This window comes from Cuculus canorus, chromosome 7 (genome assembly GCF_017976375.1).
Source record: "Cuculus canorus isolate bCucCan1 chromosome 7, bCucCan1.pri, whole genome shotgun sequence".
NCBI lineage: Eukaryota > Metazoa > Chordata > Aves > Cuculiformes > Cuculidae > Cuculus > Cuculus canorus.
The window spans coordinates 36,801,705-36,815,006 of NC_071407.1; the positions used below are offsets into that span (position 1 = coordinate 36,801,705).

Below are 13,302 nucleotides of genomic sequence, written 5' to 3' on the forward strand. Positions count from 1 at the left end.
AGGGATGATGCGGATGTGCCTCTCTAACCAGAAAAGAGCAGCTGGGTGTGCCTGTTGGGTTGCAGGCACTTTGCAAAAGCGTGGAGAGTCCTGGGTTGGGATGTGGAAAAGAAGCAGGTGGTTCCTGAGCTGTGCCTGAGCAGCAAAGGGTGAGTGCTTTAGCAGAGAGAAGCGAGAGGTTGGAGAAAGGCGTCCTCGTGCATAGACAGGGATGTGATTAATGCCTTATTCTGCTGCTTTGGTTGAAATGAAGTATTGGAAACAGCCATTGTGAGACATGAAGGGATTACTGCTCTTCCCAGGCTGTTTCCTGTCTCTGAAACCCAATGCTTGTGTGTGCTAGACTGGCACAATGCAAAACATTATTAGTTGTAGGGGTTTGTTTGGTTCTTAGGAGCCTTTTTTTGCTGGGTTTGGAAATCTATACACTGAAAATAGCTGAAAAGTCAAAGTAGTAATTGAATTAATGCTATTAGTGAAGGTATAGAGAAAGAACAAGCTGCTGTGGCAAAAAAAAAGAAAAAGCAACAAAGCAACCCTGAACACAACTCTTTCGCCATGGTTCCTTGTGCCAGCTGATCCTCCATCTCCAAAAAGCAAAAGGTTCATCAAAGGATGATAAAGGTGATCAAAGGCACTGAGCAGCTGTTGTGTAAAAGGGGGTAAATAAACTTTGACTCTTCAGTGTGGAGTTGAAAAAAATAGTGTAAAATAACCCAAATAAGCAACAAGTTTAAAGCAGGGGAGAGTTTTGCTTTTGATGGTGTGCAGGTATGGTGTGATGTTCCCGACTGCAGGACGTTCCTGAAAGGTTAGAGGTTCAATAAAGGCTGGGTAAAATGTAACCATGGCTGTTAAAAACAGGATCTCTTGTCTCAGGAAAGGGTTATTAAAGCAGTGTTTGGAAGAAGGTAACACCATCTGTGTTAAACTTGTTGCAGAAATGTGAAACTTCATTTTGTCAGTAGGTAATAAATAATGCTTAGCTGCTTCCAAATGCCATGTCGTATAGATGTGTGCTAACGCACAAGCTGGAGTAGCAGATTAAATGTGGGATTTCTTGGCTTGTGTATTATTTGATATTTTTGGTAGCTAATGGGGAAACAGGCGCAAATGGTTCAGGTGATAAAAAGTTGGTGTTTAAGAGCAGATTATAGCAGTAGTCGTCTTGAATAGTTAGCTGTGTTACTTTACCAGAATTTTGCAGTCTGGAGCTAATAGGAGAGTGTGAATAGCTGGGCAGGTTGGACTGGCAGCTTGCCAGCTGCTGCCCAGGGTAATGATCTGTGTACCCTGGTGCACTGGAGACAGATGAGCTTCATTATTTCCCAGCAAACTTGATACTCAGCGTGACGTGATGTTTGGGTAGAGCTGAAACTCTGGGATTGCACCATAGAAGTCACCGGGGCAGCTCGGATGGTGAAGCCTTCTTACACTGTACGTTGCTTTTTACTACAGAGAGGTAGTTTGCTTGCCTGGCGTAGGAAAGAATCACATTTCCCTGTAGGTTTTGGCACTCAGCAGCATGTGGATGTAAGGAGACTTTGGGAGGTGGAGGAGGATATGGAGGTGGAATAATGTCCTTTGAATTGGAGCTGTTCTGACACTCTAGGAAGAAACTGGCAGCTGTAAAAGGAGAAAAAATATCAGACATTGAACCACTCTACAATTTTGTGTAGAGAAGAAAGGCTTGAAGCAGGGGATGTTTGAAAATTTATACTGGACTAGGCAAAGTGAAACCCAAAGTATGGATGAGCACATGGTGGGGTCCTGCACTGTACACGTGTGGCAACTTTGCGGTGGTGCGCCGCTCAGCAGCGATACCTCGAAAAGAGTATCGCAGAGTCTTGGCTCAGTGGGCTCCATCCTAAGGTGTGGATTTGGTGGCTTGCGTGATGACTTTGAGAGTAAATTCCAAGTGATTTATCCCTCTTCTGAGCTCTCTTGAACTCTGGCTGCTCGTGTCTGATGCTGTGAAGTGGCTGCTTCTGTATTTATGAGCAAAGTGAAAATTACTGACCTGCGCTGCTGCCTCTGAAAGGCAGGTGATAGTTCTTACTGCAGGGAGTCGGGGCAGTATTTCTGAATGTGTTTGCACTAAATTTACTGTAAGGAACCAAAAAAGTGTAGACGATGAACGTTGGAAGGGGAAGCATATATTTCTTGCACAGTGGCAATAGATTTATGGGCAGATAGTTTGGTTTATAGAGAAATGTTTGCCTGTATTTCTGTAGCCATAAGCAGCTAGCAGGTTGGATCTAAAAGCCTAAACTTTGCTATAATCTAGAGCCTTTTTTACATATTTTTTTTCCTATCCCATCTGCTGAGTTCTTCCCTCACGGCTGGGAAGTCACGTGGCGCTAGGAGAGCCAAGAGAAGTGACGCATCTTGGTATCCCATGGTAACTCTCCCTTTCCTTCGCTTTTAGCTCATTTACTTTGCTACCAGATAGAATAACCTGACTGTGGGATTAGATTTGCTTTGCTGACGAACAAGTGAAGGTTAGGTTGCAGTGTTTTCAATCTCTAAAACTGTTTGCAAATAGTAACCCAAACTGTCCTTTAAAAAAGCAACAAAGCGCAAGCAAACCCCTCCCCACTCCCAAGGAGAACTAACACCCGAACCAAGCCCAGACAACTAGAGGCTCCCCACCCCAAATTCTCAATGTGCAGGAAGCATCTGGTTGGATCTTTTACTTCTTGCTTCCTATTCCGAATGTTCAAGCTTGTCTGAGAAGTTCTTGCAAAGCACAGTAGATACCTGCAAGCATCTATTTGGCTTGGAGGTAAAGTTCTCACCAAAGCTAAATTTGTAATTCAGGTCTTAGGACTTCACGCATACTTTGCTGCTGGAAACTTGTTAGGTGATGCTTTCTCCCCCTCCCTGTTGTTTCCTAGCCTCTGATTATTACGTGCAGTTACTGGCTGCATCTTAAGTAGAAATATCTGACAGATCTCCCAAGAAAAGCTCTTGGTTTTGCGTTCAGGTATGCTGATATTCTTTGGAATTCTGATTATTTTTAAAAATGTGTCACTTAAACTCATTTCCTCTTCTGTGCCTCAATAGCCACTGCTGACTTCACTGCATCAAAACAGCAGCAGTGTGATTTGGTCAGCCTGAAACTCAAGGCTGCGAATACTGTAGCTTCTCACTGTATGTAATCAGTGGGAATAGTCTTTGCCGTTGTACATGGGAGACCTCGAACCTCTTCTTGTCGATTCAGAGTCGATTCTGAACTCTTCTGGGCCCTTTTTATAACTGCCTTCAAGCACTGCTGGTACAAACCCAGCTAAAGCAGTGTGAGTCTGGCTGAACTTTTCCGGGCTGATTTGGTATTTTCACTTTGGGGGAGGAAATGGCCCAGTTTATTCTTGGGGGAGGAGGGGAACTTGTTTTTGCTGGCATGTAGCTTACATGTGTTGGAGGAGACTCTGGTGAAGTTTTGCAGCATGGCAGGGTTTGCATTTGGTGTTGCCCCAACTAGGAGTGAGTCTCCGACATTTCACTTCCCTTAGCAGAGGGATGGAGTGGGATTTTTCAGAGTTAAGGGATTGGTGCACAGAAGTGACTCAGTCTGGTGCCTCCAACTTCTTTTGGATCAGTTTTTGAGTGAGAGAGGATGTGACCGTGGTGTTTCTGTGCGGGGAGGAATAGAGATGTAGTTCTGAGCAATGTGACTTCCTGGGTTTGGGGCAGTTTATCTGCATGATGCTCTTAACAGGCTCTGGTGTGTGACATACGTAAAGGCACCGGGATGTCCGGAAGCACTGCAGGACTTAACTGGTAAGCAGGGGCTCTGTTGTCTCTGTAGCTGTGCCCAAGCAGAGTACCTCTCTCTGTCTGTTCCCAGCAAGGGTTTGGTACGAATCACTGTTCTTGTTGGAATGGGAGTGAATTGCCTTTTGTTTGACTCTGTTACATGCAGTCCAGTGTGCTAACATGAGCTGTGTGTTTGCATCAGGAGCGCCGCATGGTTAAATCCAAACAATCAGCTGCTTGTGGCAACTGAAAGTGGTGTGAGGGGGAAAACCCCCCTCTTCTGTAATTGCAGGAGAAAAGCAAGCCTATTGCAGCAGGAACCAGCAAGAATTTATGAAGTCATACTTTACATTTTTCCCTGCGTTTTCTGCATAGATTAAGATGGTTTAAGCATAAATTGCTTAGACAGAAAAAGCACTTGGCCTGTGTACTGATTGCAGTAGCTTCGACTTAGCAGGACGAAGAAATGCTGTACCTTTCTGAGGATGACAGTGTGTGCAAGAACTGTTTCATTTTGAGATTGTGTTTGTGTGTGTCTGTGAACTCATCTCCTGAGCACACTCTCGCATTTACAAAAGCCTTCTAAGAGAAGAGATAGAATTAAGGGTTCATTCAGTAGAACCTGCTGGTGGTAGGTTTTTAGCCCAGTCACTACTGGAAAATCGTCTACATGCATTTGTGTTCTCATGTTTGGATATTAGTGTTTGCCTTAGGAATGCTGGTTGGAAGCAAAGAGTGTTTAGGAACCCTTTCCAAACAGGCAAAGCTTTCCTGGCAGCAGGGGTGAAGGAATTGTGCTAAAGAAGATCTGTGCTTGCAGCGTGCTGAAGAAAGGAAGAGTAGTGCAAGACAAGTGTGATGTGGAAAGCTGCTGTAATATAAATAGTACAAACTGTATGCAGCCTTTAGTGTGTTGGAAACATAAACAAGTGTCAAAAGAAAGATGAGGAGTTTAAAGTCCGTAACGAAATGTTATTAAAACAAATACTAGCAAGTTTGCCTTTGAGGACTAAAAATTCATACCTATGTTCAGAGATGGGCGGGTTAACATCTTTGGAGATTTGTGTGGGCACTGGACCCATGTCAGAGCACGGCTACCCTGTAACCAGATGTCTGCCGTTTTAATTATTTTAAATAACTGTGGAATATTTAATAGGTAGATAATTGGATTATACCTTCATCTAGGTAAGATTAAAAACTATCAGCTACCTTGCAAATCAAGCAGCTGCTTTTCCCCAACAAAAGCCAACCTTGCCTGTGTATTCCTGCTGCTCATCCTTACCGGCCTGCAGTCGCTTTTACAGGCTGAACTGCTGCCTTTTTGTCTTGAAATGGTTAACAACAAGCCATTTCCTCTGTGTTATCTTATGCAAAATGCTAATATGCCACTGCTAAAAAGTGTTAGATCTGTTCTATGGAAACAAGGTGCTCACCTGAGGAAACCGAGGCTGCAGAGATAGAAAAGTTGGAACTGAGGAGTGAAGGATTCTGATGTATGTGGCAAATGGAATTAATACAGGGATCTTAAATTTAAGTGAGGGACTGAATCTGAAATGTTTTTCCCCAACAAAGAGCAGTAATGTATCGTGGGTAGCTTTTAACTGGCGTTGCACTTCATTGGTACAGCTGAGGTTTTGAATTACTTTGTGAGGAAGTGCTTTTGTATTGCTGATCTACTGAAGTTTTTGCTGTGTTGCGAAGGTCTTTGTCTGCTGTAGCTTTCTGGTTTTGGAGCTATGGCCATGTGGGTTTATGGCTTAAACATATCAAGGGAGGGGAGGAACCCTCAAGACAAACCAAACTGTGTCCTTGGCAACAAAAGTACATCTCTGACCCAGAAGGAAGACGAGGTCTTAGACCAGCACAGATAGGAAATGAGGTCTCTAGGGCTGTGCCGACATTCTCTTTCTGGGGAGAACTGCCATGGTCTCTTCCCTTGTTTAGTAAATACTGTATCAGAGGGAAACCCCCAGAGCAGAGTGATCAGCTGCGTCAGCCACAGCGCTGGCATTGTGTCAGATGGTTTCCTGCTGTGGTGCTCCTGTGGGTGCTGGGAGCAGCTGTGGAACTGGGAGCAGTGTGTGGTGCCCTCGGGTATTGAGATGCCCAAGTCCTGGTACCACTGTATCCTGTTGACATGTGCCATGGGTCTGCTTCCCCGTGTCTGTGGTATCACTGTAGTTGAGTCTGGCTGTATAGCAATCCCATAAGGATCTGTAGGCTCTCATACTTCTACCGTCCCTAGGCACTATTCAAAGCTATGAAGGCAGCCAGGGAAGCAATGGTGCAGGGCACCTGGATTAGAGAGACTGCTCGTCACTTTCTGGAGTAGCGAGATGAGGAGAGGATGGCTGTGGACCCAGACAGGCAAGTACGATTTCCCCAGAGAACAGCCCCTTTTCAGAGCTGTAGATCAAGGGGAAAGGTAAGCTTTTGCACGGGCATCATCTGCCGTCACTTTGCCTTCGTGTGCACCCTGCAGACTTGCAATAGAAGAATTTAGCTTTTATTTTTCAAGGAAATGCCCGTTCCTGTAGTAGAACAAAACCAGTAGCGGTGAGTATAACAGGCAGCATATCTTGCTCCAAATGAAGAGCCTGTTGACTTCAGAAAGTGTAGAAAGAGGCATCATTCAACTTGTGGAACTCCTATCAGTGTGGTGAGCTTGTGGAGTGGAGAGGAAAGCTGAATTAAGGACATGTTACTAGGACTGATGGTGATTTGGAAGAAGGAGAGACTGTAGGCTAAGAGTGTCAGAGTTGTGAGACAGAAGAACACTACTTCGTACTGTTTTTTTTTGGACATAGTGACAAACAAGGAAAGGTAGGTGCTGATGTGGTCAGAATTAATGGGGAAAGCCTTTTGGCAGCAGCACAGTATCCACAAGTGACACTTGTCCTTGCAGGCAGCTGCTTGCCCAGGGACTAGCCTTTTGTTGTTGTTGTTGTTCTTTATTTCTGTTGGTCTCACAACTACCCAGAGCACAACCCTGGGGTGCCTAGGCTGCACCTGAGGAACTACCTTTGTGGGAAGGAAAATAAAGAAGACATCTGCCATTCAGTAGATCTGCACCTCTGCTTCTCCCTGGAGGTCCTGGACTGGTTCTAGTCCACGGTATGACCTTGCACGCCGCTGTGATGAGTATCTGCAGGTAATACCAGCTGCACAGTCTGTCCTGAAGCTGCTGCTATGAACATCGGGCAGCCTGATCTGCATAGGACAGGATTGGAGCCCTTAGCTCTGCTAAGGTTTTTATAGTCTTCTGCTGGTAAAAGTAGAAGGAGTTGGCCTGGGCAGGATGATTGTTGTTGAACCATAGTGATGTACCTGTTTCTGATGGCATGAAGATGCAATGAAGGCTTGAGAAGATTTTTTAAACACTTCTGGAGAGTTTAGGTGGGTGTGGAAGCTCTGCAGAAACTGATGGAGCCTGTATGAGTCTGGAGATACTTACTCAGAAAAGCTTAGAGTGCACAGGCATGGGGTACTCCTGCATTCCTGGAGTCCCACGGCCTTCAGAGCGCAAAGGCACAAGAAAGAGGGCTTCTGCTCCTCAGTATGGATTGTAACACTGGTGAAGTGTTTGTATTGGAAACTTATTTCCCATGGGAATCCATGTCTCCCTCCTTTCTAAGTAACTTAGTGCTTCCAGTACAATAAGTTAAGTAATGATTGAAAAAAGAGAATAAAAAGATTTCTTGAATCTCAAAATGGCTTTTGAAATAGCAGAGTCAGATTCTTTTAGAACCCCTGTGTGGATTATTTGGTCTCTTGGGTTTTGGTCTTTTTTTACTGGCTCTAAAAGTGTCCAGAGGTTAAAATTAGAATGGCAACTGCTAATAAACATTTACCAGTGAATTTTCTGCAGTCAGCTCTCATTTAGCATGGAGAGCCCTGGTCCATTTTTAGATGCTGGAAACAGAATTAAGCACTGCTCCTCTGCACAGCACTGAGAACCGCAGCAGTTAGAGTCTTGCTATTTTTTCACCATTTATATTTTAGAGATGTGTGAGGGCTGTGGAAACTTAAATTTTCCTTTACTTAGTGGTGTAGCAAATACAGTCTTCCACTGTATTAACAAATAGTTACGCTCTTAACAGCAAGAGCAACTAAGCAGTGCAGTGACTTAAAGGCTTATGGAGAACATCTTGATATTGCAAGCAATTCGTAAATAATGTAGGTCTTTCCTGCCCAAATCTCTAGTTTATAACATCACCAATCACAGGAAGTCCTGTAACCTTTCTTACAAAGGAGGAAAAGCTGCTGTGTCTGTCTTAGTCACGCTGTCCTGTCGCATGGTGTGTTGAAGTAATGCAGTTAATTTTTCTTGCTAGATGAATGATCCACAACTACAGCAAGGTTCTTGTTGGGTGAGCCTATAACGAAAAGGCTGGCTGTGGATGTTGGGTCTATATTGTTCATCATTCTCGCGCTCAGTGTTGGTATGAGGATGTTCCCTGGGCTTGCCTTTGCTTTTCTGATTTGGGACCACTTGGAAAATAGGTGCTAGAGGACAGGCTGTAGCTGCCTCAGCTGAAGTGTGGGTATTGCGTATCTGCTTCTCTGGGGCTCCCTCCGGACTGCTGTGCTTGTTCTATATACACCTCTGCGTCTACGTGCGCCTGTGGTTTTTGTTTTTTTCTCCCAATACTCTCAATAACCATGAAACTTCAGCAAAATGTTCATTATTGTGCTAGCAGCAACAGCACAGGTTGCTCTGATGGGTGGATCTGACAAAGCAGTAATGTGCTGGACATCCTAGCATCCCTATTTGTTTTGCTGAGCAGCTGCTGTGTCTGAATGCCAGATGCAGTCTGCTGGCGTCTCTTGACTTGATGTGACTCTTAGAGAGGAGCTGCTCTGTTACTCTGGAAGGCAACTGGCTTTGCAAGCAGGTTAGCATGTACAAAACCTTTCTGTCTGGACTCAAGTGTCTACTTTAATCAGCAAACATCCCTGAAACCTGCTGCACAGGTACTCCTTAGGAATAATCTGAGCTACTTTTTACCCCAACAGAGTGCCAAGGGTATCAAAAAGATGAAACGCAAGTGTAGATGCTTCATGTTACCAGCCTTCAGGCAAGATAATGTGCTTCTGTTCATTAAAGCAGCTCATGGTGGTGTTAGATGTAAATAGCAGTTCCTCTCTGAGACTGTTCTCCATGCCTACAGCCTAAATTAGTTGGCTTCCTAGTGTGATGGCTGCTGATGGTGGGATCAATTAACTGGGAATAACCAAGAGCAGTTTGGTTATGGAGAACGGCCTGTCTTCACTCTTTCATGGGGGAGATGGAGTTTGAAGCTGCTGCCACTCCAGCTCCTTTCATGAGAACCAAAGTCCCCAATTTAAACAAAACGCTAGTGCTGACGTGCATTATCAAGACAGTTGCTAATGCTCTTAAGCCAGTGAGGAGATGAGTTAGGCTGTAATTAGCAGCCTCTCTCTTCCCTTGCAAGTCCGGAGAGGATTCTGTAGTTAATTCTGTGTTTTAGTTTGTTTGGCTTTATCAGTTTTAATTCAGTATGAAAGAGGAGCTGATACTGCCCAAGAGAAAAGTACCACATAAATGAGGTTTCTTATGTGCTAAAAGCACTGCAAGTGTAAAGAAACCAACTCCTTAGCCTCACTAGGATGAGTTGCTTTGATGTCTTGAGGTGCTGGTCTGATTTTCACGTTCACAGCTGCAGGATTTGGAAAGACAGAACTGTAGGTGAGCTGAGAATCTGAGCCTCTGTTAAGACCAGGAGGTCAGCGCGGTGAATGTGGGTTGTTCCAGGGCTGCCTCTTTGTGCATCTGTTGCATTACACCTAAATCAAGCTTGACAGCTCCAAGTGGAATAGTCCCTAAAATCCATCCCTAGCTCCAGTATGAATTGTGTTGCTCAGGGTGCTGGACCCTGACAGAAAACAGACCTTTGGCCTAGCTTCAGAGCTGGCGCAGCTTGGAGCAGGGAATGGACTTGCTGCCCCCCAGAAGTCCCTTGCAACCTGGGGTGCTCTTTGGTCTCAGCACTGGATGTGATGACGCAAGGCTCACATTGAGAAGTACCTATGGAAAGAAGCCCGAATTGTGGATGGCCTTAAAATCCCCGTGACCAAACACATGCAATGAGTCAGTTTAAAAATTGTAGTCTTGTGGTTTTTTTTTTTTTTGGCTAGGTGAAGACACTGCAGGTGCTGTGGCCACAAATGTGAGAACTGTCAAGGCAGATCTCGCCTGTGATGTCCTTCTCCCTGCTAAGCCTCCAGTGTGCTTGCTTGATTTGCAAAGAGAGGAAAAGGAGGAGGAGGTGTGCTAAACTGAGAACCAGTCAAGACAAATGCGCTAAGAGTTGGATAGAAACATGTTTTATCTTGAGCTTTTGTACAAAACTTGGAATACCTCACAGCAGTTTCCCTGTTCGTGAACTTCTGTTTAGGATGAAGTCTTAGTAGACAGGATTGGTTTTGTACTTCCCTCCATTACTGATGACCCCCACTGGCCTCTTCTTGCCAGACCACCTCCAGCTGTGGGAACAGGGAATGTTGGATTTTTAAAGAAATTACAACTTCAACTTATCTGTTGGCCTTAAATCAAAGTCTTTAGGACATCAGTTCTCTTACACCAGCAAGAAGTAGATACCTGTCAGGTCAGTAAAGACTTCAGCTGGTAACCCTAGAGGGTATCCATGTCTGACTCTTCTTGCTTTGTTATAAAAGAGGAGCATCATCCCCTGGTTTTCAGGGGTGAACAAAGCATTTGTAGAGCTGAGGAGTGCTTTTTAAAGCATTCATCAAAAAGATGATGTTAAAAAAGGCAAAACTTGAGGGAGATGGAGGAGAGGGATTTAAGGAATTTGAAGAAACATCTCCTGACTGATCTTCATGTTCTCAGTCTCTGACCCCTGTGTTACATTGAGAAAGCGGCGTTTGAGCCAAACCGTAGCAAAAGGCGAGCTAGCAAGTATTAGAAGCTGAATCTTGACCTCAAGAGCAAGATGTGTCGTGTGTTAGGTGTCTGCTCCTGAGCTGGTGTGTGATCTGTCAACACAGTAATGCTGTGGGTTTCTGCCATGGGTAGTACCTTAGGCAGGACTGAGATGCTGCTTCTGAACACTTGGGTTTTTCTTTGTCTCATAAATAGTATTTTGAGGGCACAAGTGAACTGGCAAAACGATCACAGAACTGTTTGAGGTTGGTGGGGTCCCCTGGAGGTCATTTTCTCCAACCTGCCCTGGTCAAGCAGGGCTACCTACAGCTGGTTGCCCAGGACCATGTCCAGCTGGGTTTTGAATATCTCCAAGGGCAGAGACTCCAAAACCTTTCTGGGAAGCCTGGTGCAGTGTTAAACCACCCTCATAATAACCAGCTTTTTCTTATGGTTCAATGTGTTTCAGTTTGTGCCATCTACCCTGTCACTGAGAACCACTGAGGGTAGTGTGGCTTCTTTGTACCCCTCCTTCAAGTGTTTGTATACATTGATTAAAATCCCCCCTGAGCCTTCTCTCCTACCAGTTGAACAGGGCCAAGTCTCTCAGCCTTTCCTCACAGGAGAGATGCGCCAGTCCCTTGGTCATCTTTGTGGCCCTTTGCTGGACTCTCGCAACTATGTCCATGTCTCTCTTGCCCTGAGGAGCCCAGAACTGGACCCAGCACCGGGGTGTAGCCTCACCAGTGTTGAGCAGAGGGCAAGGATCGCTTTCTTCTGCCTGCTGGCAACACTCCTCGTGCAGCCCAGGATGCTGCTGACTGCCTTTGCTGTGAGGGTGCATTGCTGGCTCATGGTAGCTTTTTGACATCCAGAACCACAGGTCCTTCTTTGCAAAGCTGCTTTCCAGTCTGTTAGCCCCCCGTATCTACTGGGGTCTGGGGTCATTCTTCCCCAGGTGAAGGACTTCGTTTTTCCTTTGTTTGAGCACCATGAGATTCCCGTCTGCCCTTTGCTCCAGCCTGTCAAAGTTCATCCAAGTGACAATGTGACCGTGTGGGGTATTGGCTACTCCTCCCACTTTTGTGTCATCCGCAGACTTGCTGAGAGTACATTCTGCACATCATCCAGGTCAGTAATGAAGTGGTTAAACAGTATTGCCTCTTGTATCAACCCATGAGTAGACCACTGGTGTCTGGCCTGCAACTGGACCTTGTGCCACTGATCACAACCCTCTGAGCCTGGCTGTTCAGCCAGGTTTCTATCCACCTCCCTGCTCACTTGTCTGTGCCAGGGTTTGCCAGCTTGTCTGAGGGTGTTATAAGAGACAGTGTTGATACTCCTCCTAGAGTCAAGACAGACAACGTCCTTTGTGCTCCTCCCATCCACTAAGCCAGTTGTTTCATCACGAGAGGAGGTCAGACTGGTGAAGCGTGATTTTCCTCTTCATAAATCCATGCTGACTACTCCTCATGACCTTCTTGTCCTTCATGGGACTGGAGATGGTCTGCAGAATTAGCTGCTCTTTCCCAGCGATGAAGCGAGGCTTACTGACCTGTAGTTCCCCAGATCCATTTCCTCGCCCTTCTTGAAGACAGGAATGACATTTGCTTTCCTCCAGTCATCAGGAACCTCTCCCACTTGCCATGACTATTCAAAGAAAATCCAATGTGGCCTTGCAGTGACATCACTTGAGGGGGCACTCAGCACTTGAGGGTCCATCCCATCTCTTCCCATGGCCTGATGTATGTCCAGTCTACTGTTCCATAATCTTATCCCCTCCTGCTAAGGCTAAGTCTTCCTTGCTTTTGGATCTACCCTGTGGTTTCAGGGACCTGCAGTTCCTGAAGATTAGTCTTACAGTTGCCCTTCACGTCCCTTGCCAGATTCAACTCCAGATGGACTTTGGCTCGCTTAACCCTGTGTGTTCCCAGATTCCTCCGGGTCACCTGCCTCTTCAGCTGCACTTCCTTTGCGCTTGGGTTTTATCAGGAGCTCCTTGCTCCTCAGCATAGGCCTCCTGCCAGCTCATCTTGATAACCTCCTTATTGGGATAGACCATGCTTGGAGAGGTGGTCCTTTAATATCTGCCAGCTCTTCTAGACCTCTCTTCTCTCCAAGGCTATGTCCCATCAAATTCTTCAAGCACGTCCCTGAAGATGCCAGAGTCTGCTCTCCTGAAGTCCAGGGCTGTGATGCAGCTTTTTTCCCTTCCTCTCAGAGTCTTGAACTCCTCCATCTCATGGTGGCTGCAGCCAGGGCTGCCCTGACCTTTGCATCCTTAATCAGCTCTTTTTTGTTTAGAAGAGTGAGGTCCACCAGAGCACCTCTCCTTGTTGGCTCCTTGATCACCTGTATTAGGAAATTGTCATTGTCATCAGTGCATTCCAGAAATCTCGATTGCTTCTGCCATGCTGTGTTGTCCCTCCAGCAGATATTAGGGTGGTGAAAGTCCATCATGACAAAGTCCATAAAGAGCCAGCGTGCATCCAGATAACTGGAGTCATGAGTTATCCATGGTGGCAGTGACTGTAACCCTGCAAGTGCCATCAGACCTGCCGTTCCCAGTGCTCCGTGCAGTGGGGTAAGGATGCTTCAGAGGCACCCAAGGGTGCAGGGTTCCCAGGAACCAGTGT

At 45.8% G+C, this 13,302-nt stretch overlaps 1 protein-coding gene across 5 annotated transcripts in view; it reads left to right on the forward strand.

The window, feature by feature from the left end:
• The window catches only part of SGMS1 (sphingomyelin synthase 1), a 107,397-nt gene that overhangs the window by 38,343 nt on the left and 55,752 nt on the right, over positions 1-13,302 (forward strand). The gene's annotated exons all lie outside the window — the stretch shown is intronic.